Source organism: Thalassophryne amazonica, chromosome 6, assembly GCF_902500255.1.
Source record: "Thalassophryne amazonica chromosome 6, fThaAma1.1, whole genome shotgun sequence".
In the NCBI taxonomy this organism is placed as follows: Eukaryota; Metazoa; Chordata; class Actinopteri; order Batrachoidiformes; family Batrachoididae; genus Thalassophryne; species Thalassophryne amazonica.
In genome coordinates, this window is record NC_047108.1 from 38017326 (window position 1) to 38041104 (window position 23779).

The 23779-nt window shown below is 39.3% G+C and overlaps 1 pseudogene; it reads left to right on the plus strand.

Annotated features, from left to right (window-relative positions):
* Window positions 1-23779, plus strand: part of LOC117511443 — a 121903-nt pseudogene that overhangs the window by 46027 nt on the left and 52097 nt on the right.

Sequence of the window (23779 nt, forward strand, 5' to 3'; positions counted from 1 at the left end):
GAGAGATTATATCTCCACACTGGCCTGGGCACGTCTTGGGATCACCCAGTCAGAGGTGGTTAATGTGGTCCCTTATGACAAAATAATAGCTTGGTGACCAATGTACACTAATCTACTGAGTTCATCAACATGCTTTACTACAAAATATCAACTTTAACAATTACATTGGGCCTGTGCGTTGTATACAGACTCTTTTCAGATCACTGTTTAGAGTTGAAAAAGGGAATAACTTTGTCTTTAATACCATTGCAGGTATTTTACAAGCCTGATGATGAACCTGGCCTTCTGTCTCTGCCTGAACCATGGTTTCTACCTAATGCTAATGTTCAGTCTATAGCTAACCCTTTGCTTGATGTGGTTGAGGATGCTGGCAATGAGCATGGAATTCAATACCTACCTTCATAGATCTTATCAAGAATCATTGAATTTTCCCTCAAGCAAGATATGTCAATGCTTGGGACATTCAGTCGAGTCTCACTCTTATTCAGTGAACTGTCAGCAGCATTTCATCCCAACCTATACATGAGAGCCTACAACTGGACAAAAAAAGATGACTGTTCCATTCGTATTATGAAGCTCTACAAGGCTGCTGGACACAGCAGTGGTCTAAGCATATGAATAAAGCAGTTATTTGGCAATGACAGATGATGGATGAAAGCGTGGATTCTTCTTGGTGATGTCCTTTTGGGCAGTACAAAGTTAAGGACATATACTGGAAGAAGTAATGCCAATTTTATGTTGATGTTTTTCCCTCAGTTCAACTCAACACTTTTTACATTTGTAAATGAGTGTTCTTGTTCTGTGTTGTATATTGAGGTTAAGTACCATATAGTGCCTTGTAGTGGCATTCCAGTTTTTTAAATGCAGTTTTGAGTTTTAAGTGAGAACTGAATTGTTTTCCCTGGAGAAAGAGAAATGTTCTATTGAAAAATACTTTCCAAGAAATCAATTTGGTAAACTGCAACATCAAACAGAGGCACTGACATGAAATTCTGAATGTACATATCTAAGCAAATAAAAAAATTATAAATATCTATAAAATATAGATTTTATACAACAAATAATTCTCAAATTGCCTCTAACAACCATATTTAAGGATAGAGAGTGCTGCATAATACAGTCTTGATGAATGAATATGAGGACTATGGCATCCACAATATCTACATTTGAAGAGCAAACTGCACAAAAAACACACAAAAATATTTTATTTACAAAAAATGCAGTCCTATTTATGTATTATTACATTAGTAGCTGCAGTTATTACATTTCAAATGATTTTTAATGCTATTCCAATAAAGAAATAACCAGCCAATAATGTATTAACGTATTACATTATTGGCAAAATGTTATTACCTTATTGGCTCAAAAACGTTACTACATTGTTGGCAAGTTATTATGTTATTGGATTTATTACATTTAAAATGGCCAAAATTATTACATTATTGGCAGGTATTACATTATTGGCCATTATTACATTATTGGTTGCTACAAACATTTCAAACTTCATGCAGATATGGGATTCATGTGAGTATGTTGCTTTTAATTGAAATAAACGTGTAAGAGGCAGAAGTATGTTCAACTGTCACAATCCTGATGTCTGTCTCCTAGTGTCTGCTTTCCTCAGTTCTGTTTTGGTGTGTGTGTGTGTGTGTGTGTGTGTGTGTGTGTGTGTGTGTGTGTGTGTGTGTGTGTGTGTGTGTGTGTGTGTGTGTGTGTGTGTGTGTGTGTGTGTGTGTTTGTACTCCGTGTCTCATGGGTGTGTGTGATTGATTGTTGCCGTCATTATTCCTGTGTCTCTGTTCTCTGCCTTCCTCTGGTGTCCTTTGTTGGTATAACGTTGTCCTTTTGATTTTCTTTTTCACTTACAGTTGTGATCAAAGGTTTACATACATTGGCAGGATTTTTAATTTTTTTGGTAATTTTTCAGAGAATATGAATGATAACACAAAAACCTTTTTTCCACTCATGCTTAGTGGTTGGTTAAAGCCATTTATTGTCAAACAACCGTATTTACTCTTTTTAAATCATAATGACAACAGAAACTATCCAAATGACCCTGATCAAAAGTTTACATACTCCAGTTCTTAATACCATGTATTGCCCCTGTTAACATCAATGACAGCTGGGAGTCTTTTCTTGTAGTTGTGGATGAGGCTCTTTATTTTCTCTGATGGTGAAGCTGCCCATTCATCTTGGCAAAAAACCTCCAGTTCCTGTAAATTCCCAGGCTGTCTTGCATGAGCTGCATGTTTGAGATCTCCTCAGAGTGGCTCAATGATATTGAGGAGACTGAGATGGCCATTCCATTGTGACCTTATGTTTTGGATCATTGTCATGTTGGAACATCCAAGTACGTCCCATGCGCAGCTTCCGGGCTGATGATTGCAAATTTTCCTCCAGTATTTTCTGATAACATACATGCTGCATTCATCCTGCCAACAATTTTGACAAAGTTCCCTGTCCAATTGCAGCTCAAACATCCCCAAAACATCAGCGATCCAATGCCATGCTTCAGAGTAGGAAGGGTGTACCTTTCATCATAGGCCTTGTTGACTCTTCTCCAAATGTATCATTTATGGTTGTGACTAAAAAGTTCAGTTTTGGTCTCATCACTCCAAATGACTTTGTGCACTGTGCTGTTTGGCATATTGTAAGCTGGCATTTGCGTAATAATGGCTTTCTTCTGGCGACTCGACCATTTTTCTTCAATTGCCTCCTTAATGTGCATCTTTGGCGTATTGTAAACTGGATACTTTGTGGCATTTGCGTAATAATGGCTTTCTTCTGTAAACTCGACCATTTTTCTTCAACTGCCTCCTTATTATGCATCTTGAAACAGCCACACCACTTTTTTTTCCAGAGAGTTCTGTATTTCAGCTAAAGTTATTTGTGGGTTTTTCTTTACATCCCAAACAATTTTCCTGGCAGTTGTTGCTGAACTTTTTGTTGGTCTACCTGACCTGTCTGAGTCAGGGTTTTTTTTTTGTGAGTCCTGTATAGATTTGAATCTTGTTTAAATATTACGTCTTCTTCATCTATTTTGTGTATCATGTTTGTGTCCGCGTCAGCTGGCAGTATCTCTGTCAGTCGTGTGTCCTTTTGTGTGCACTTACCTTCCTGCCATTGTCTGCTTGTGGGCGTGTCTCCTGTTGTCTGTCAGGTGGTGGTCTCTGTGTCGTGTACGCCCCCTCCTTGCTATGAGTTGTGTGCTTGTCTGTGTGGTGTTCATGTGCACTGTGTGTTCGCGTGTGGGTGCCGTGTACGTGGTCTCTGCCCACTCTGCATGTCTGGGGTGTCACGTTGTCATCGTGTCAGTCATGTGTCCTGTGTCATTGTCATGTGTGTTGATCGTGTCCTCACCTACCTGTCTCGCTTGTTTGTGCATGAGATTACTTCTGAGTTTGATGTGGTTTATGCTTTAGGATTTCTTCCCTCAGTTATGTCCTGAAGTTTCCTCACTCTCCTGGTCTTTGGCCTCCTTGTGGCACAATACTGTTTACAGTAGTACCGCACTCGGGTTTTGAGAGTCGCATTCTTCAGATGGAGTTCTCAGGGACCGCCATGCCGTTTGTGATTCTGTATGATTGATGGAAATGAAGTCAGTCTTCAGTGAAGTGAACATGTTAATGTATTTTTCCCCTGACATGTTTCGAGAAAGCCGTCAGTAAAGAGAACTATTCTTGTATGTAGTTTATCCAATTGTCTTGGGTCCTCTGGGATTGGATAGCTGTTCAGTTATCATTTTATGCTGGTATGTCTTTTCTTGAAGGTTCTTTTGTCATGTGTTATGTTCCTCAGTGGCCTGTTATGTATCTATTTGCTGCCCTCTTGTGGTTTCTGTTGTGTAATGCACATCTTTGTCACTGCTTAATTAATTCCATCTGTGTTTCATTAGTCTGCTTATTTAAACCTCCTCTGTTTGCCCCGCTGTTGGGGGCCCATTACATGGTGTGTTGGTTCTTATGTTGTGTCCTGGTCATGCTGTGTCAGCTATTTCCTTCACTGATTGTGAGTACATCTGTTTAGACTATTTGTATACTTCTTGGTCTTGTTTTTTCCTCATCCATGGTTAGAGTGAAGATTGTATTTTCGTTTGTTCCTTCCTCACTCCTGTTCATGTCCTGGTCTCCCTCACCCTGAGTGGGTTAAGAATGTATTTTTGTTGGACCTGTCCCTAATCTTGTTTTTGCAGCAATACTTGGACAATAAACTCTTGTTATTTGTTGGAACTCACCTCTGTGTCCAGATTACTTGCATTCTGGGGTTCCCTTTATGACCATGGTTTGGTTTCAACAGAATCCCTCATTTTCCATTTCTTAATTAGAGTCTGAACACTGCTGATTGGCATTCTCAGTCCCTTGGATATCTTTTTATATCTCTTTCCTGTTTCATACAGTTTAGTTACCTTTTCTTTAACAGTTCTTTTCCTTACCTATGACTCAGAAACGTCAGTGCAGCTCTGAATGAAAGACACACACACTGATTACAAGAAAACAGATCACAGGTGAGGATGGTTGCCTTTTGTAGCCATTCAAACCTGTTTGTGTCAGCTTGTGTGCATGTTATCAGGCCAAAATTACCAGGGCATTACAACTTTTGATCAGGGTCATTTGGTTAGTTTCTGTTGTCATGATTTACAAAGAGTAAACAGTTGTTTGACAATTAATGGCTTCACACAACCACTACCCATGAGTGAAATAAAGTTTTTGTGTTATCATTCATATTCTTTGGGATGCAGCCAGTCTGCTCTGTGTGAGCCTGATCCTGTCAGATTTCAGAAACTAAGCGGTGTGGAGCCAGGTTAGTACTTGGATGGGAGACCTCTTTTGGAACACCAGGGGCCGTGTGTGTTTCTCCAGGTAAAACTGGAGTTGCATCAGGAAGGGCATCCGGTGACCTCGAACAAGTGGGAGCAGGAGAATTAACAACAACAACATTCATGTTCTCTGAAAAATCGCCCAAAAAAAAAATCACAAATTCTGCCAGGGAGTGTAAACTTTTGAGCACAACTGTATTTTTCCATACCTGAAATGAGTTAGCCAGTTATCCCGGTAATATTTAAGTTCCTCACCCCCTCTGCTCCATTTGACTCTTGTGTTGTCCCTGACCTCTTGCCCTTTTCAGGCTAGACTCTGCTTGTGACATTTGCTGCATTTTGAGAAGAAATACCTTTTGTCTTTGCATCTTATTCCCTTTGTGCTTGCAGTTTTGGATTCAGCTGCAAGCAAAACCTGACAGAATATTCTGGTCACAATGAATTCAGGAGGCATTTTCCATGAAAGGGATTTTTGACCAACTGAACTTTGTGTTTATTTTTCTTCTTGTTGCTCAAGTCCTAAAAATAAAGTACAATTTTTTGGAGGAAGCATGGACACCTAGTCACAGACAATGTCCATTTGACAACTTATTTCTCCCAGTTTCAAAAATTTTTGCTATTTATTTTGTCAGACATCTCAAACAAATGCGTCAATAACCTTGAGTTTTTTCTTTGCTGGTATCACTATAGACAGACCTAATTTAAAAAATTGTTAAATGTGCTGTGTTGCACATAAAAGACATGGTAAACGAGTTTCAAATGAGCAATAATCATCTGGCTGGTGAGCCGACAGCACACCCTCGCCAATTTCACAGTTAACCCATATTTACTCACATTATTACCACAACTCTCAGACTCAAAGTGCAACTGACGTGTTTTTTTTTTTTTTTTTGCTGATTAAAAATTATTTTTCATTGCGTGTGTTTTGGTCTGTTGGGGAAAAAAATGAATGAATGAGGTGTGATCTTAACACATTACTTTGACAAAATATTACCCATGCAGCAACACCACGAAAAACAGCTGAAATGGACCAATCACAGCATGACAAGCATGAGAGGAACTTCAGCAGGCTTGCGGTGCCCATGGAAATGTAGTTCTGTCAGTGTCTGAAAGCTAGTAAGAGACATACTTTGGACAGTAACAAAGAACTTCACATTACATTTGTAGAGTCTGGAGCATGGCCAGACAGCCCACAGGGTTCCACCACAGAGTTAGATGGACAGCCCACAGGGGCCATGACAGAGTCAGATTGACAGCCCAAAGGGTTCCACAACAGTGTTGGATGGTCAGACCTCTACCATGGTAGTCCACAGCCACACCAGGTAAGCGGCCACACGGCTCACAGGAGTCCACAGCAGTACCAGGAGGGCGGCTGCATGGCCCACCAGATCACCAACGTCCTCAGGCACCGATCCAGATGGATCCTCTGAAACAGGACGTCACCATATCCTGGGGTGGACGGTTCCATCAGAGCACAGATGCCTCTGAGCACAGCTGCTCAGGGATCCTGATGTCATTGGATGCTGGATCTGGCTCCTCCAGGTCCCCAATGTCGTCAGGTGCAGGGGCAGACAGCCCCTCTGGAAAAGAGACACTGTCTGACTCAGAGGCAGAAGGCGCAGTCAGAGCAAAAACACCCCCGAGCCTCGGGGCTGTTTGGTCCTCTGGATCACTGAGATCGTAGGACTCGGGGGCAGATGACCCATCCGGAACCGTGATGTTATCCATGGTGGCGGCAGACCACTCCACCAGGGCCCCATCATCAGCTGGGAAGAGGCAGAAACTCTTAACTTAATTTTGGATCCTAACATGTGGTGAAGCTGCTGTCTGTGTCACAGGATGCTATTTTAGTCCTGCCTAGACCTTGCATGTGAAATGTCTCCGTGACACCATTTTTTACAGGCTGTGTGGACACGCAGATGGATTTCTTACACTGGAAATAAAGTCAGAATACGTTATTTTCAGGAGGTAATGGACTTTCTATCTAATGTGCCAGAATCGTGACAGAACTTTGTGAGGACCTCCACAACACTGACTGGCGATCGCTGCGTGGGGGCTTCTTTGGTGGAGTGGATTTTACATATTTAATCTTGGAACTCATTCTACAAGTAGGTGAGTGCCCTATTCAGTTTTTATTTTGTTCTTCTCAGTGGAGCTGGTAGGCTTTATTTTTATTTTGCTTTGAAAGAGTCTGTCTTGATGTGAGTCTGTTCTGTAACAGAGCATCATGCACCACACTCGTGCAACGTGCATGCGGCCCTCTCCACTGTTTTTCACGTTGTCTGATCACACAGATGTATTTCTTAGATTTTTCAGTTATATCGGTGACAACAGTTTTAAGCGTGCACAAAACTGAGACTCTAGTAGACTGTTCTTAACAGGCTGCATTAATGGACATGCATGCGCATAGTTTTCTCACAGTGGAAAGCGACTGCTCCTTTTACTGTGACTGTATCAAAATGAACAGTTATCACTTAAAAACGAGTCATTATAACACAGCATCACATTTATGTAAATTTTGTAATTAATCTGTGGCTCTGTTCTTAATGTTAGCAGCTACATTCCATTCAAGCGTATGCTGGGACATTTCCTTAAAGCTACATAAACTGTCAGAAACACTCAGAAATGTTATGATTTTGGTGCAACATGCCCTTTAAAACATAGAACAATGGAAATAATGCATGCTGCTATCTAGCACCTAAATCTCAAAGAATGAAAGTGTGTCTCTATACCTGAAGAATTTTTATTTCTGTTCTGCCGTTTTCTTCATAAAAGCCTCCCTGTTTGTTGTTAGCGTCTGATCTGATCGATTCCGTGACTGACAACATCAGTCGAGTCTGCTGTACACTGGTGTCAGCCTCCGTGACGCATGCCTCCTACCCAGACGGACCACCGATCGCAGCGCCCCACACGCTGTGGTCACCGCCAAGACAAAACTAAAAAAGCAGCGATCGTCCTCTGATCATCGGGCTTTGTTTAACGCTTGTGTTTTTGTCATGGTTTTTGCCATCTGGATGTAAACAGGATAAAATAAAGAGCTGGTCTTGTTTATGTGAAATTTCCCCGTAAAAATGGGTTTGCACGCAGTTAGATTCCCACCAAGTATGCCACAGTATAGCAGCGCTGGGTGGCAGTATAACTGCGCGGTTCCATTATTCTGTTGTCTGGGGAGAACCCTGTCCAAGGTTCATTATCATGTTAAGCAAGACATTATCTCATCTGAAACAACAACAACAGATACGTTATGGTTTTAATACGTCATGTGTTTGCATGATCAGTTGTTACTGTAATTATTCCTCTGTTTTGCTGTTCTCTACATCCCTCTCATGTTCACTGGTGGTTTTACACTTTGTCCTTTCCTACCCCTCAGTTGACTTAGCCTGATGTTCCTCCACATCACACTGGTGTTGCTGGAATATCCTGGTTTATTTGCCCTGTTTGCTCTGACTCCTGTGTTGTCACTTGACTATGCCTGTTTAAACCTGGACTCTGTGACATTTTCTGTGTTTTGATAATAAACACTTTTATTTTTGCATTTTGTTCTTTGTGTGCCTTTGTACCTGCATTATTGAATTCAGCTTCAAGTAAAACCTGACAAATTAAAATAAGAACATGAGACACAATGCTTTTCTTTTTGTCCTATCAGCTCCTGTGGGTGTTGCTGTTAGCTACCATCATTGGCTTGCTGCTTCATAGGCTGGCAGCTCGGCTGGGCGTGGTTACCGGGATGCACCTGGCTGAAGTCTGCAACCAGCAGTACCACACTGTGAGTTTGTGACTTTATCATTACCAATTGTCTTTAGTACAAATAGTGTGAAGGTTTGTGCACTGCGTTCTGATACACAGTGGCAGCACTGGCTCATAAAGCAGAAGCTTTAAAAAGCTAGAGTTCAATGTTAAATATATGTTTTGTAAAAATCTAGCACAAAATGAGGGATAAGTCACTTATGCCATGTTTGGTCCAAACTGGGTCATACTTTTTCTAACAAACTTCTTCATAGACATAATTCAAAACTGTGTATCAACCCATATATATATATATCTTCTTTTTTCTAATCCCAATATGTCTTCTGCCCCTTTGATAAAAAGAAATGCGGGAGTACAATACATCCGGAAATTATTCACAGTGCTTCATTTTGTTATGTTACAACCTTTTTCAAAAATGGATGAATTTTTTTTTTCTCAAAATTCTACACACAATACCCTGTAATGACAATGTGAAAGTTTTTTTTTTTTATTATTATTGCAAATTTATATATCAATGAAGAAATCACATGTAGATACAGTGGCTTGCAAAAGTATTCAGCCCCTTGGTATTTCACGCATTTTAATTTGTTTATGGCATTTCAAATGCAAAAAGGAAATCAGGCTTCTCAATATAAAAATTTGGAAAATTATGTTCATTAAACTCAAACCAAAAACAAATCTCTACAACGTGATATAAATTAATCAAAAATATAAAAGCCAAGATTATGGTTGCATAAGTAATGGGCCCCTTTGGTATAATACCTGTAAATAATCACCTTTATTGCCAGTTTTCTTCAGACAAGTCAGGGGATGGATACATGAAATTTTCCAAGACACTGAATATGTCTTGGCCTTTATTTCCATCAGTTATGTAGAAATACAAACAGTATGGCACTCTATGGTAAATCTGTGTGGAGCAGACAGTTCTCAAAAACTAAGGGACTGTGCAAGGAGACGACTGAGGAAAGCTGCCAACACACCCTTCTTCTGTGGCTGCGACTGGAGAAATTATGCATAGTGCAAGTTTTGAATTTAGCGTCACTGTTCATAGCTTCATAGTGAAGTGGAGAAGAGAAGAATTTTCTTTCAACAAAACAGATCAAATCTACACTTATAGGTTTTTTTTTGGGGGGGGGGGGGGGGGTGTTTGTTTTTAACAAAAATTCCTCTCTGTACCACTTCATCATGAAGCCGTGTAACTGGTGATGCAAAATGGGAAGAAATTAATAGATTTTAACTTCCCACATCAATAAATCATAACAGAAACATTGTAAAAGATATGAAAGATGCCTGTTTCCAACCATAATAAGATAAACCAAACTTGTCCTCCATGATGGACAGATACTGATGTCTGTATGGCCCGCTGTAAGATGAATAAGCAGGGAGCATCTACAAAGTGCCAAAAAAGGGTTACCACAAAAATCTGTTTTACTCTAAAAAAAAAGTGTGGTATCACCAAATTCCCTTCACCTAATGAAAGATGGACATTTTAACTTTTCAGACACAAAAAACCCAATCATAAGTGTGTGTGTGTGTATATGTATGTATGTATGTATGTATGTATGTATGTATGTATATATGTATATATATATATATATATATATATATATGTATATATATATATATATATATATATATATATATATATATATATATATATATACAACCCCTGGCAAAAATTATGGAATCACCGGCCTCAGAGGATGTTCATTCAGTTGTTTAATTTTGTAGAAAAAAAGCAGATCACAGACATGACACAAAAGTAAAGTCATTTCAAATGGCAACTTTCTGGCTTTAAGAAACACTATAAGAAATCAAGAAAAAAAGATTGTGACAGTCAGTAACAGTTACTTTTTTAGACCAAGCAGAGGAAAAAAATATGGAATCACTCAATTCTGAGGAAAAAATTATGGAATCACCCTGTAAATTTTCATCCCCCAAATTAACACCTGCATCAAATCAGATCTGCTCATTGACACTGACCCTATGCCATGACATTGACCCTATGTGTCTTTTTGCAAGGAATGTTTTTGCAGTTTTTGCTCTATGGCAAGATGCATTATCATCTTGAAAAATGATTTCATCATCCCCAAACATCCTTTCAATTGTCCAAAATATCAACATAAACTTGTGCATTTATTGATGATGTAATGACAGCCATCTCCCCAGTGCCTTTACCTGACATGCAGCCCCATATCATCAATGACTGTGGAAATTTACATGTTCCTTGTAATGTTGTTTTTTCTGTTTAGGTGTTAATGATGCCTTTCATTTAGCTTTTCTGTATGTAAATCCCATTTCCTTTAGGCGGTTTCTTACAGTTCGGTCACAGACATTGACTCCAGTTTCCTCCCATTTGTTCCTCATTTGTTTTGTTGTACATTTTTCGATTTTTGAGACATATTGCTTTAAGTTTTCTGTCTTGATGCTTTGATGTCTTCCTTGGTCTACCAGTATGTTTGCCTTTAACAACCTTCCCATGTTGTTTGTATTTGGTCATCAGTTTAGACACAGCTGACTGTGAACAACCAACATCTTTTGCAACATTGCATGATGATTTACTCTCTTTTAAGAGTTTGATAATCCTCTCCTTTGTTTCAATTGACATCTCTCGTGTTGGAGTCATGATTCATGTCAGTCCACTTGGTGCAACAGCTCTCCAAGGTGTGTTCACTACTTTTTAGATGCAGACTAACGAGCAGATCTGATATGATGCAGGTGTTAGTTTTGGGGATGAAAATTTACAGGGTGATTCCATAATTTGTTCCTCAGAATTGAGTGATTCCATATTTTTTTCCTCTGCTTGGTCTAAAAAAGTAACCGTTACTGACTGCCACAATCTTTTTTTCTTGATTTCTTGTAGTGTTTCTTAAAGCCAGAAAGTTGCCATTTGAAATGACTTTACTTTTGTGTCATGTCTGTGATCTGCTTTTTTTCTACAAAATTAAACAACTGAATGAACATCCTCCGAGGCCGGTGATTCCATAATTTTTGCCAGGGGTTGTATATGAATGGAAGTTTTTGTTTTTTCACTCATGGTCTGCTTCGTAATATAGAAGAAGACAGGAAAAATTAGCTATATGCGTGTCCATTAAAACATTAACTCTTATAATGTGTATGAGTTTTGTGTGTATGTGTATTCAAAATACTTCATAAAAGAAAAGCAAAAGTGTCTATTTTATTGATTAAAATGTATCAACCAAATTGACAAAACTGTTGGAAATTTAATGTACGAAAGGTATACAACCCCCAATGACACAACCTTCTCCTATTTAAAACACTAAGATACCTTCATTTTCACATTTTTAACATTACACTGCATGCGTAAAGTTTATAATTTTGTGTCTAGGTGCCTCGTATCATCCTGTGGTTGATGGTGGAGCTGGCAATCATTGGCTCAGATATGCAGGAGGTCATCGGCTATGCTCCTCTGGCAGGTGAGGAAACAGTGCTGATGTTCTCGCTGTTGATGAAAACACCGTGAATATGAATGGATCTATGAGACCAAAGGATGACCATCACTACAGTAAAAATGTATTGATAACCTTCATTCCACCTACTCTCGAGATCTAATGTAAAGAAAGTCATGTCGATGACCCCAGGAAGTGGAACCTCTCACATTCACCCTATTGCGATATCCCATAATCCCTTGCGCGCCAGAGAGTCCCTGCAGTCAAAACAACATAGAGAATCCACATGATGACAATTGTAAATGAATATTATACAACCCCTGGCAAAAATTATGGAATCACCGGGCCTCGGAGGATGTTCATTCAGTTGTTTAATTTTGTAGAAAAAAAAGCAGATCACAGACATGACACAAAACTAAAGTCATTTCAAATGGCAACTTTCTGGCTTTAAGAAACACAAGAAATCAAGAAAAAAAAATTGTGACAGTCAGTAACGGTTACTTTTTTAGACCAAGCAGAGGGAAAAAAAATATGGAATCACTCAATTCTGAGGAAAAAATTATGGAATCATGAAAAACAAAAGAACGCTCCAACACATCACTAGTATTTTGTTGCACCACCTCTGGCTTTTATAACAGCTTGCAGTCTCTGAGGCATGGACTTAATGAGTGACAAATAGTACTCTTCATCAATCTGGCTCCAACTTTCTGTGATTGCTGTTGCCAGATCAGCTTTGCAGGTTGGAGCCTTGTCATGGACCATTTTCTTCAACTTCCACCAAAGATTTTTCAGTTGGATTAAGATCCGGACTATTTGCAGGCCATGACATTGACCCTATGTGTCTTTTTGCAAGGAATGTTTTCACAGTTTTTGCTCTATGGCAAGATGCATTATCATCTTGAAAAATGATTTCATCATCCCCAAACATCCTTTCAATTGATGGGATAAGAAAAGTGTCCAAAATATCAACATGAACTTGTGCATTTATTGATGATGTAATGACAGCCATCTCCCCAGTGCCTTTACCTGACATGCAGCCCCATATCATCAATGACTGTGGAAATTTACATGTTCTCTTCAGGCAGTCATCTTTATAAATCTCATTGGAACGGCACAAAACAAAAGTTCCAGCATCATCACCTTGCCCAATGCAGATTCGAGATTCATCACTGAATATGACTTTCATCCAGTCATCCACAGTCCACGATTGCTTTTCCTTAGCCCATTGTAACCTTTTTTTTTTCTGTTTAGGTATTAATGATGGCTTTTGTTTAGCTTTTCTGTATATAAATCCCATTTCCTTTAGGCGGTTTCTTACAGTTCGGTCACAGACGTTGACTCCAGTTTCCTCCCATTCATTCGTCATTTGTTTTGTCATTTGTTTTTGTTTTTTGTTTTGTTGTGCATTTTCGATTTTGAGACATATTGCTTTAAGTTTTCTGTCTTGACGCTTTGATGTCTTCCTTGGTCTACCAGTATGTTTTTTACCAGGAAACGAGTTGAATCAACTCGAACTTATTGTTCTCTATCGCCATCTAGTGACCGGCCTCTACTGGTGGTTGGCTCTCACTGCGGTATTGTATCACTTCCTGTTCCGGAGCACAGCGGTGTTTTTCTGTATCTGTTAGCTGTTTAATCTGCGCAGTTAGATTGATCTAGTTATCTAGATTACGATTTGTTTCCCAGTGTAATCTTTACGTGCCTTAACTAAAGCACTCCTTCTGCTGAATCACCTCTAAATTATTTACACATTATTCACTTTGCGTGTTTTTAGGAATCCGCTAGCTTAGCGTAGCTACTAGCTCTTAGCCGATTTAGCATGGCGGCTTCTCCTGTCTCTCCCGCACTTTTCTGCTCTGGGTGTGAAATGTTTAGTTATTCCTCGGCCTCCTTTAGCAGTAATGGTACTTGTAATAAGTGTAGCTTATTCGTAGCTTTGGAGGCCAGGCTGGGCGAATTGGAGACTCGGCTCCGCACCGTGGAAAATTCTACAGCTAGCCAGGCCCCTGTAGTCGGTGCGGACCAAGGTAGCTTAGCCGCCGTTAGTTCCCCCCTGGCAGATCCCGAGCAGCCGGGAAAGCAGGCTGACTGGGTGACTGTGAGGAGGAAGCGTAGCCCTAAACAGAAGCCCCGTGTACACCGCCAACCCGTTCACATCTCTAACCGTTTTTCCCCACTCGACGACACACCCGCCGAGGATCAAACTCTGGTTATTGGCGACTCTGTTTTGAGAAATGTGAAGTTAGCGACACCAGCAACCATAGTCAATTGTCTTCCGGGGGCCAGAGCAGGCGACATTGAAGGAAATTTGAAACTGCTGGTTAAGGCTAAGCGTAAATTTGGTAAGATTGTAATTCACGTCGGCAGTAATGACACCCGGTTACGCCAATCGGAGGTCACTAAAATTAACATTAAATCGGTGTGTAACTTTGCAAAAACAATGTCGGACTCTGTAGTTTTCTCTGGGCCCCTCCCCAATCAGACCGGGAGTGACATGTTTAGCCGCATGTTCTCCTTGAATTGCTGGCTGTCTGAGTGGTGTCCAAAAAATGAGGTGGGCTTCATAGATAATTGGCAAAGCTTCTGGGGAAAACCTGGTCTTGTTAGGAGAGACGGCATCCATCCCACTTTGGATGGAGCAGCTCTCATTTCTAGAAATCTGGCTAATTTTCTTAAATCCTCCAAACCGTGACTATCCAGGGTTGGGACCAGGAAGCAGAGTTGTAGTCTTACACACCTCTCTGCAGCTTCTCTCCCCCTGCCATCCCCTCATTACCCCATCCCCGTAGAGACGGTGCCTGCTCCCAGACTACCAATAACCAGCAAAAATCTATTTAAGCATAAAAATTCAAAAAGAAAAAATAATATAGCACCTTCAACTGCACCACAGACTAAAACAGTTAAATGTGGTCTATTAAACATTAGGTCTCTCTCTTCTAAGTCCCTGTTGGTAAATGATATAATAATTGATCAACATATTGATTTATTCTGCCTAACAGAAACCTGGTTACAGCAGGATGAATATGTTAGTTTAAATGAGTCAACACCCCCGAGTCACACTAACTGTCAGAATGCTCGTAGCACGGGCCGGGGCGGTGGATTAGCAGCAATCTTCCATTCCAGCTTATTAATTAATCAAAAACCCAGACAGAGCTTTAATTCATTTGAAAGCTTGTCTCTTAGTCTTGTCCATCCAAATTGGAAGTCCCAAAAACCAGTTTTATTTGTTATTATCTATCGTCCACCTGGTCGTTACTGTGAGTTTCTCTGTGAATTTTCAGACCTTTTGTCTGACTTAGTGCTTAGCTCAGATAAGATAATTATAGTGGGCGATTTTAACATCCACACAGATGCTGAGAATGACAGCCTCAACACTGCATTTAATCTATTATTAGACTCTATTGGCTTTGCTCAAAAAGTAAATGAGTCCACCCACCACTTTAATCATATCTTAGATCTTGTTCTGACTTATGGTATGGAAATAGAAGACTTAACAGTATTCCCTGAAAACTCCCTTCTGTCTGATCATTTTTTAATAACATTTACATTTACTCTGATGGACTACCCAGCAGTAGGGAATAAGTTTCATTACACTAGAAGTCTTTCAGAAAGCGCTGTAACTAGGTTTAAGGATATGATTCCTTCTTTATGTTCTCTAATGCCATATAACAACACAGTGCAGAGTAGCTACCTAAACTCTGTAAGGGAGATAGAGTATCTCGTCAATAGTTTTACATCCTCATTGAAGACAGCTTTGGATGCTGTAGCTCCTCTGAAAAAGAGAGCTTTAAATCAGAAGTGTCTGACTCCATGGTATAACTCTCAAACTCGTAGCTTAAAGCAGATAACCCGTAAGTTGGAGAGGAAATGGCGTCTCACTAATTTAGAAGATCTTCACTTAGCCTGGAAAAAGAGTCTGTTGCTCTATAAAAAAGCCCTCCGTAAAGCTAGGACATCTTTCTACTCATCACTAATTGAAGAAAATAAGAACAACCCCAGGTTTCTTTTCAGCACTGTAGCCAGGCTGACAAAGAGTCAGAGCTCTATTGAGCTGAGTATTCCATTAACTTTAACTAGTAATGAGTTCATGACTTTCTTTGCTAACAAAATTTTAACTATTAGAGAAAAAATTACTCATAACCATCCCAAAGACGTATCGTTATCTTTGGCTGCTTTCAGTGATGCCGGTATTTGGTTAGACTCTTTCTCTCCGATTGTTCTGTCTGAGTTATTTTCATTAGTTACTTCATCCAAACCATCAACATGTTTATTAGACCCCATTCCTACCAGGCTGCTCAAGGAAGCCCTACCATTATTTAATGCTTCGATCTTAAATATGATCAATCTATCTTTGTTAGTTGGCTATGTACCACAGGCTTTTAAGGTGGCAGTAATTAAACCATTACTTAAAAAGCCATCACTTGACCCAGTTATCTTAGCTAATTATAGGCCAATCTCCAACCTTCCTTTTCTCTCAAAAATTCTTGAAAGGGTAGTTGTAAAACAGCTAACTGATCATCTGCAGAGGAATGGTCTATTTGAAGAGTTTCAGTCAGGTTTTAGAATTCATCATAGTACAGAAACAGCATTAGTGAAGGTTACAAATGATCTTCTTATGGCCTCGGACAGTGGACTCATCTCTGTGCTTGTTCTGTTAGACCTCAGTGCTGCTTTTGATACTGTTGACCATAAAATTTTATTACAGAGATTAGAGCATGCCATAGGTATTAAAGGCACTGCGCTGCGGTGGTTTGAATCATATTTGTCTAATAGATTACAATTTGTTCATGTAAATGGGGAATCTTCTTCACAGACTAAAGTTAATTATGGAGTTCCACAAGGTTCTGTGCTAGGACCAATTTTATTCACTTTATATATGCTTCCCTTAGGCAGTATTATTAGACGGTATTGCTTAAATTTTCATTGTTACGCAGATGATACCCAGCTTTATCTATCCATGAAGCCAGACGACACACACCAATTAGCTAAACTGCAGGATTGTCTTACAGACATAAAGACATGGATGACCTCTAATTTCCTGCTTTTAAACTCAGATAAAACTGAAGTTATTGTACTTGGCCCCACAAATCTTAGAAACATGGTGTCTAACCAGATCCTTACTGTGGATGGCATTACCCTGACCTCTAGTAATACTGTGAGAAATCTTGGAGTCATTTTTGATCAGGATATGTCATTCAAAGCGCATATTAAACAAATATGTAGGACTGCTTTTTTGCATTTACGCAATATCTCTAAAATCAGAAAGGTCTTGTCTCAGAGTGATGCTGAAAAACTAATTCATGCATTTATTTCCTCTAGGCTGGACTATTGTAATTCATTATTATCAGGTTGTCCTAAAAGTTCCCTAAAAAGCCTTCAGTTAATTCAAAATGCTGCAGCTAGAGTACTGACGGGGACTAGAAGGAGAGAGCATATCTCACCCATATTGGCCTCTCTTCATTGGCTTCCTGTTAATTCTAGAATAGAATTTAAAATTCTTCTTCTTATAAGGTTTTGAATAATCAGGTCCCATCTTATCTTAGGGACCTCGTAGTACCATATCACCCCAATAGAGCGCTTCGCTCTCAGACTGCAGGCTTACTTGTAGTTCCTAGGGTTTGTAAGAGTAGAATGGGAGGCAGAGCCTTCAGCTTTCAGGCTCCTCTCCTGTGGAACCAGCTCCCAATTCAGATCAGGGAGACAGACACCCTCTCTACTTTTAAGATTAGGCTTAAAACTTTCCTTTTTGCTAAAGCTTATAGTTAGGGCTGGATCAGGTGACCCTGAACCATCCCTTAGTTATGCTGCTATAGACGTAGACTGCTGGGGGGTTCCCATGATGCACTGTTTCTTTCTCTTTTTGCTCTGTATGCACCACTCTGCATTTAATCATTAGTGATCGATCTCTGCTCCCCTCCACAGCATGTCTTTTTCCTGGTTCTCTCCCTCAGCCCCAACCAGTCCCAGCAGAAGACTGCCCCTCCCTGAGCCTGGTTCTGCTGGAGGTTTCTTCCTGTTAAAAGGGAGTTTTTCCTTCCCACTGTAGCCAAGTGCTTGCTCACAGGGGGTCGTTTTGACCGTTGGGGTTTTACATAATTATTGTATGGCCTTGCCTTACAATATAAAGCGCCTTGGGGCAACTGTTTGTTGTGATTTGGCGCTATATAAAAAAAAATTGATTGATTGATTGATTGATGTTTGCCTTTAACAACCTTCCCATGTTGTTTGTATTTGGTCCAGAGTTTAGAGACAGCTGACTGTGAACAACCAACATCTTTTGCAACATTGCGTGATGATTTACCCTCTTTTAAGAGTTTGATAATCCTCTCCTTTGTTTCAACTGACATCTCTCGTGTTGGAGCCATGATTCATGTCAGTCCACTTAGTGCAACAGCTCTCCAAGGTGTGATCACTCCTTTTTAAATGCAGACTAGTGAGCAGATCTGATTTGATGCAGGTGTTAGTTTTGGGGATGAAAATTTACAGGGTGATTCCATAATTTATTCCTCAGAATTGCGTGAGTCCATATTTTTTTCCCTCTGCTTGGTCTAAAAAAGTAACAGTTACTGACTGCCACAATCTTTTTTTCTTGATTTCTTATAGTGTTTCTTAAAGCCAGAAAGTTGCCATTTGAAATGGCTTTAGTTTTGTGTCATGTCTGTGATCTGCTTTTTTTTCTACAAAATTAAACAACTGAATGAACATCCTCCGAGGCCGGTGATTCCATAATTTTTGCCAGGGGTTGTACTACAAAAATGTAATTTTTTTTATGCTTTTCATCACGTTAATAAGAGACTGCATGCATGATACCCTGAAAACTTGCTAAAACAATTATAACAAATAATCCGTGTCTGCTACGTTTAATCTGCGTGGAATTTAATAAACGGAAACCGAATTTCAGACATATTATATATATTAGTCTGGAACAAAGAGGACAAACAGTGTTGTCAAGGGCAAGTAATCAAGATGTTAAACAGCAAACTTCACTTTCCCCCAGAACGACATGATCAGAAAGCGAGCGTAGCTCACAGCAGCTCCCATTGAAAATAACGGAGAGACAGCCTGTGATTCTTGCATGTTTACATAAAACAAACGCAATAACGTCTAAAAACCCAGAGAATATATTCACAAGAGTTTTAGGTACAACATAAAAATAGTTTTATGTTGCTATGTTAATGGTGTTGTCCGTGTGCAGCGGATAAAGTGCATCGTGATCAGAGTGTCTCAATGCAGTTCTCAATGTTACTGAGATCTCGCAGCGCGGCAAACTCTCCGAAGTGAAATGACAATATGTAATAAAGCATTGCATTTCATAAGGTGAGCAACTCATTGGATTCCACCTTTACTATCAGGTTAACAGTCTGAGGTCTGTGTTTTGGCTGAAGGTAAGGTTAGGCCAAAGTGACACCTCAGTGTCATTTGCTCCCCACCATAAACAATGATTACTAAAAGGGAGCACACAAACTGGCTTGAGAGACAGAGCTTTTAAGACTGCAACACCAGGGGCAAATCTGAGATTGGAGTATGAAAAGATACACTAATGCTTTTTTTCCCAAAATACAACCCGATTTCAATGAGGTTGGGACGTTGTGTAAAATGTAAAAACAGAATACAATGATTTGCAAATCCTCTTCAACCTATATTCGGTTGAATACACCAAAAAGACAAGATATTTAATGTTCAAACTGATAAACTTGTTCCAGTTGCTCATTTTTTAAATGGATACCTGCAACATATTTCAAAAAAGTTGGGATGGGGCAACAAAAGACTGGGAAAGCTGTCCACATTGGCATCTGGGGTGATGAAAATTGGCATATTTGGCACTTTTTTAAATTATCATTTTTTTCAGCAGCTATAAATTTTGTTAATACAACCTGGTGTATCATTTAAATGTGTAAATATGTTCCATTATATCACAAACTATCATACAAAAAGTTCTATAGCCATAGCTACCATATTTCTTTGATTTTGAACTAATGAACTTTATTTTGATTTTGAACTTTACTAACATGTAAAATTTTGGATTTTGTACCATTTTGAGGCCAGAAGTGGCTAAGGATACATACATCCATATCTTCTGCGGGACTGCTATAGGTACAGGCCGAGGAGAATTACGGCAAAGAGATTTCCCCTAACCCTGACCGCCTGCGCATGCGTATCATGGGTGCAATAAAACAACACTTGGAACAACACTAATAACTGGACATCTTGACCTGTTTACAACAAAGCAATAATTTCTACAGTTGGACTTTTACAATCTTCAGACCAGCTGACTTGTTTACGGGTATGTAATGATTTTATTGCTCTATTGCTTTATTGCTCCGTATCTTTAGATCGGTCTCTGTAGATATGGGTCTGTACCCGTAGCCACAGCCTTTGAAGCCTTTGTGGAAGGCAGATCACAATAGATACACCAAAACTGCCATTTCCAAACTCCACACCAAAAGGTAGCCTGGCATGAGCAGTTTTAAAGCTGTGAAACATATAGGGAGCTTATTATTAACATGCAAATTTTGTGCAAAACACCGTTTTCATGATATGTGAAAAATTAACCAAAATTTCCAAAGGCTGTAACTTCAAATGTTTGCAAGATACAGACCTAATATTTGGCATTTCACCATAACTCTGTAATAAGAATAAAATATCAAACTGACAGACCAGAACTGAGGGGTGACCTGGGAGCCTCTGGTGGCTTGAGATGGAATGGCCCTTCAGGATAAACACATTTTAAGGGGACAGCTTTTCTACAAACTTTGCACAAAGAGATGCTGTATGATGCTGTAATGCAGAGGAAGCCTTTTCTGTATACACGCCACAAACAGTCGCTTGAGGTATGCTAAAGCACATTTGGACAAGCAGCTTCATTTTGGAATAAGGTGCTGTGGACTGATGAAGGTAAAGTTGAGTTATTTGGACATAACAAGGGGTGGCATTCCACCTTAGAATTGGAATATAATATATAAGATATACCTTACTGAATTTTGGGCACGAATACCATAATTGTGGGAACTAGGGTTGGGCAGCTTGCAAATGATTGATTGACATGATGTGGAGCTAATGTTGTGAGACCAACTTCAGCAGCAATGAATATCTGCTTTAAGGATTGTCAGCTAGAGAGTGCTGAAATGAAGGATGGTGGCAAGTCGTTATTTGTATGTGAAACAACATATAAAATACTCCTTGCACGGTGCACTCCGGCAGTGTGTTGCTTATGCTACTGTTTAGTTCAAAGGCCTGGTGTGGGGCCACGTAACAGACCATCACATTTTAACACTGTGGTAATTAAAAACTGAATCTGAGATATCAGGAAGTGTTCTGCTGCATGGAGATACATGTACATTAGGGTGGTCCTCTACAGTATGCCAGAAATAAAAACGTGACTTTCTTAAGGTGCTTCCTGACAGAATTGTTCATCTTGATGAGGAAATGTTTTGTGAAAAATTTTATTTCAGTACAACTATTCTAACCACTGCTGCACGCGGGGTAGAAACTGCAATGGTTTGTTACCACAAACCAGCAATAGTAATGTACCTGTTCACAAATAAAATACAAATTGAAACAACAATCCTTTCTTCTTTAACTGACCATACAGGAGAGATAAAAAAAATAGTACATGTCACTGTCTACCTATTTGCAGTGGTGGGCACAGTTCCGATAACCAATAATTATCGAAGATAATGTTTTCATTATTGGATTATCTTTTTAGATAATTTTAAAAACCATTATCGGACTAATTATCTTGCGATAAATTTTTGTCCGATCATTTTTAGACTGACAACGTGGCGAATAAAGCTGAGCAGCTATAAATATTTACAAAACTTAAAATCAGTTGAGCACCTACCTGCTAAATGTTTCGTAGCTGATGTGTAGTTTTACCCTCTGCAAAACAGAGAAGAGCTGCTTTAAGAAGAAACCGCTCTATCCTCTGCAGACAAAGGAGAACTGGTCCCACAAAAAAAACCCTCATTTCTCTTAACCCCATACTGAAACGCAGGCAATATCACCCAAGTCATCTAGAGACATACATTTTTAAGTTATGGTTCAACTTTTAACCAAACTAATTTCGGACAAGTTATTTAAATTAATGTCATGTCTGAAGTTTTATAAAGTGAAGATATCAGATATATGTTTTAGTTTTAAAGTAATGTGCTAATTTTTAAGGTTTTAGTGTGGATATATGCTGTGCACTGCATTATGGGTAGGATAGGGTAATCTCAGTACATTCACAACATGAGAAATGCATTTGAAACACTCCGATCAGGCTCTACGGACAACAGCATTAAACTCCAGTGCCTAAAACTCTCGTGAATATGTTCTCTGTGTTTATAGATGTTGTTATTGTGTCTGCGTTTATTAAATTCCACGCATCTTAAATGTAGCAGACACAGATTATCTGGAATTTTGTTTTGGCAAGTTTTCAAGGTCTCTACTGCCATCTACTGGCCAGTAGTGTTCATTCGCCCTATTAACGTATCCCATAATCCCTTGTGTGCCAGAGAGTTGCTGCAGTCAAACAACATATAGAGAATCAACACGATGACAGTTGTAAATTAATATTATACTACAAAAATGTAATTTTTTTAATGCTTTTCATCATGGTAATAAGAGACTGCTGAATGATACCCTGAAAACCTGTTAACACAATTATAACAAATAATCCGTGTCTGTTACATTTAATCTGCATGGAATTTAATAAACGCAAACCGAATTTCAGACATATGTATTAGTCTCAAACAAAGAGGACAAACAGTGTTGTAATGAACAATAATCAAGACGTAAAGAGCAAACTTCACTTTCCCCCAGAACGACATGATCAGGAAGTGAGTGTAGCTCACAGCAGCTCCCATTGAAAATAACGGAGAGACAGCCTGTGATTCTCCCATGTTTACATAAAACAAACGCAATAACAACGTCTAAAAACCCAGAAAATATATTCACAAGAGTTTTAGGCACAATATAAAAATTGTTTTATGTTGCGATGTTAATGGTGTTGTCCGTGTGCAGCGGTTAAAGTGCAGCGTGATCAGAGTGTCTCAGTGCAGTTCTCAATGTTACTGAGATCTCGCAGCACGCCGACCTCTCTGAGATTTTGCGGGATTTGAAACATCAATAGGGCAAATAGCCAACATTTATGTGTCAAGACAATATTGAGTGCACGTTTTACAGTATAATAAAACGTTTGCACAGTATAATAAAACGTGCGCACAACATCATAAAATGTGCGCACAACATAATAAAATGAGCGCACAATATAATAAAATTAGCGCACATTCTCTCCACATGCAAAACATTTTGCGATGACACTTCCAGGGCTCCATAAAAATGCCTGTTTTTACAAATAAAAAAATGGAATATTTTACAAAAGCACATTTATCTGTAAACACCAACACACGTCACATTAACGTGTTGGTTTACATAATGAATGACTCAATCATTCAGTGTTTAGCAGAAGAGGCACATTTTACCCAGAATCCTTTGCGATCTGTCTGTGTTGGTTACAGAACTTAAGAAGTAGTGCATTATTCAACATTAAAAGATATGTTATATTTTAACTATGTACAAATGACAGAATTGACATTAATGGAGTTATTCTATCAGTATTCATTTTATTTATACACCAAACCATTACTCAGCAGGGCTTTATTTTCCAAGACCTCCGCCTGACTGGAGCGTTGTGATTGGGTATAGAGCTGGGCTTTGCTGGAAGCCATGTAGTAAACAAGAGCTTCCAGCAGTGGGCAAGATTTTCAAAGACAGAAGTGCGGGATCATTGTTTGGGTCTGTTGTCGCTTTTGATACTACCAGA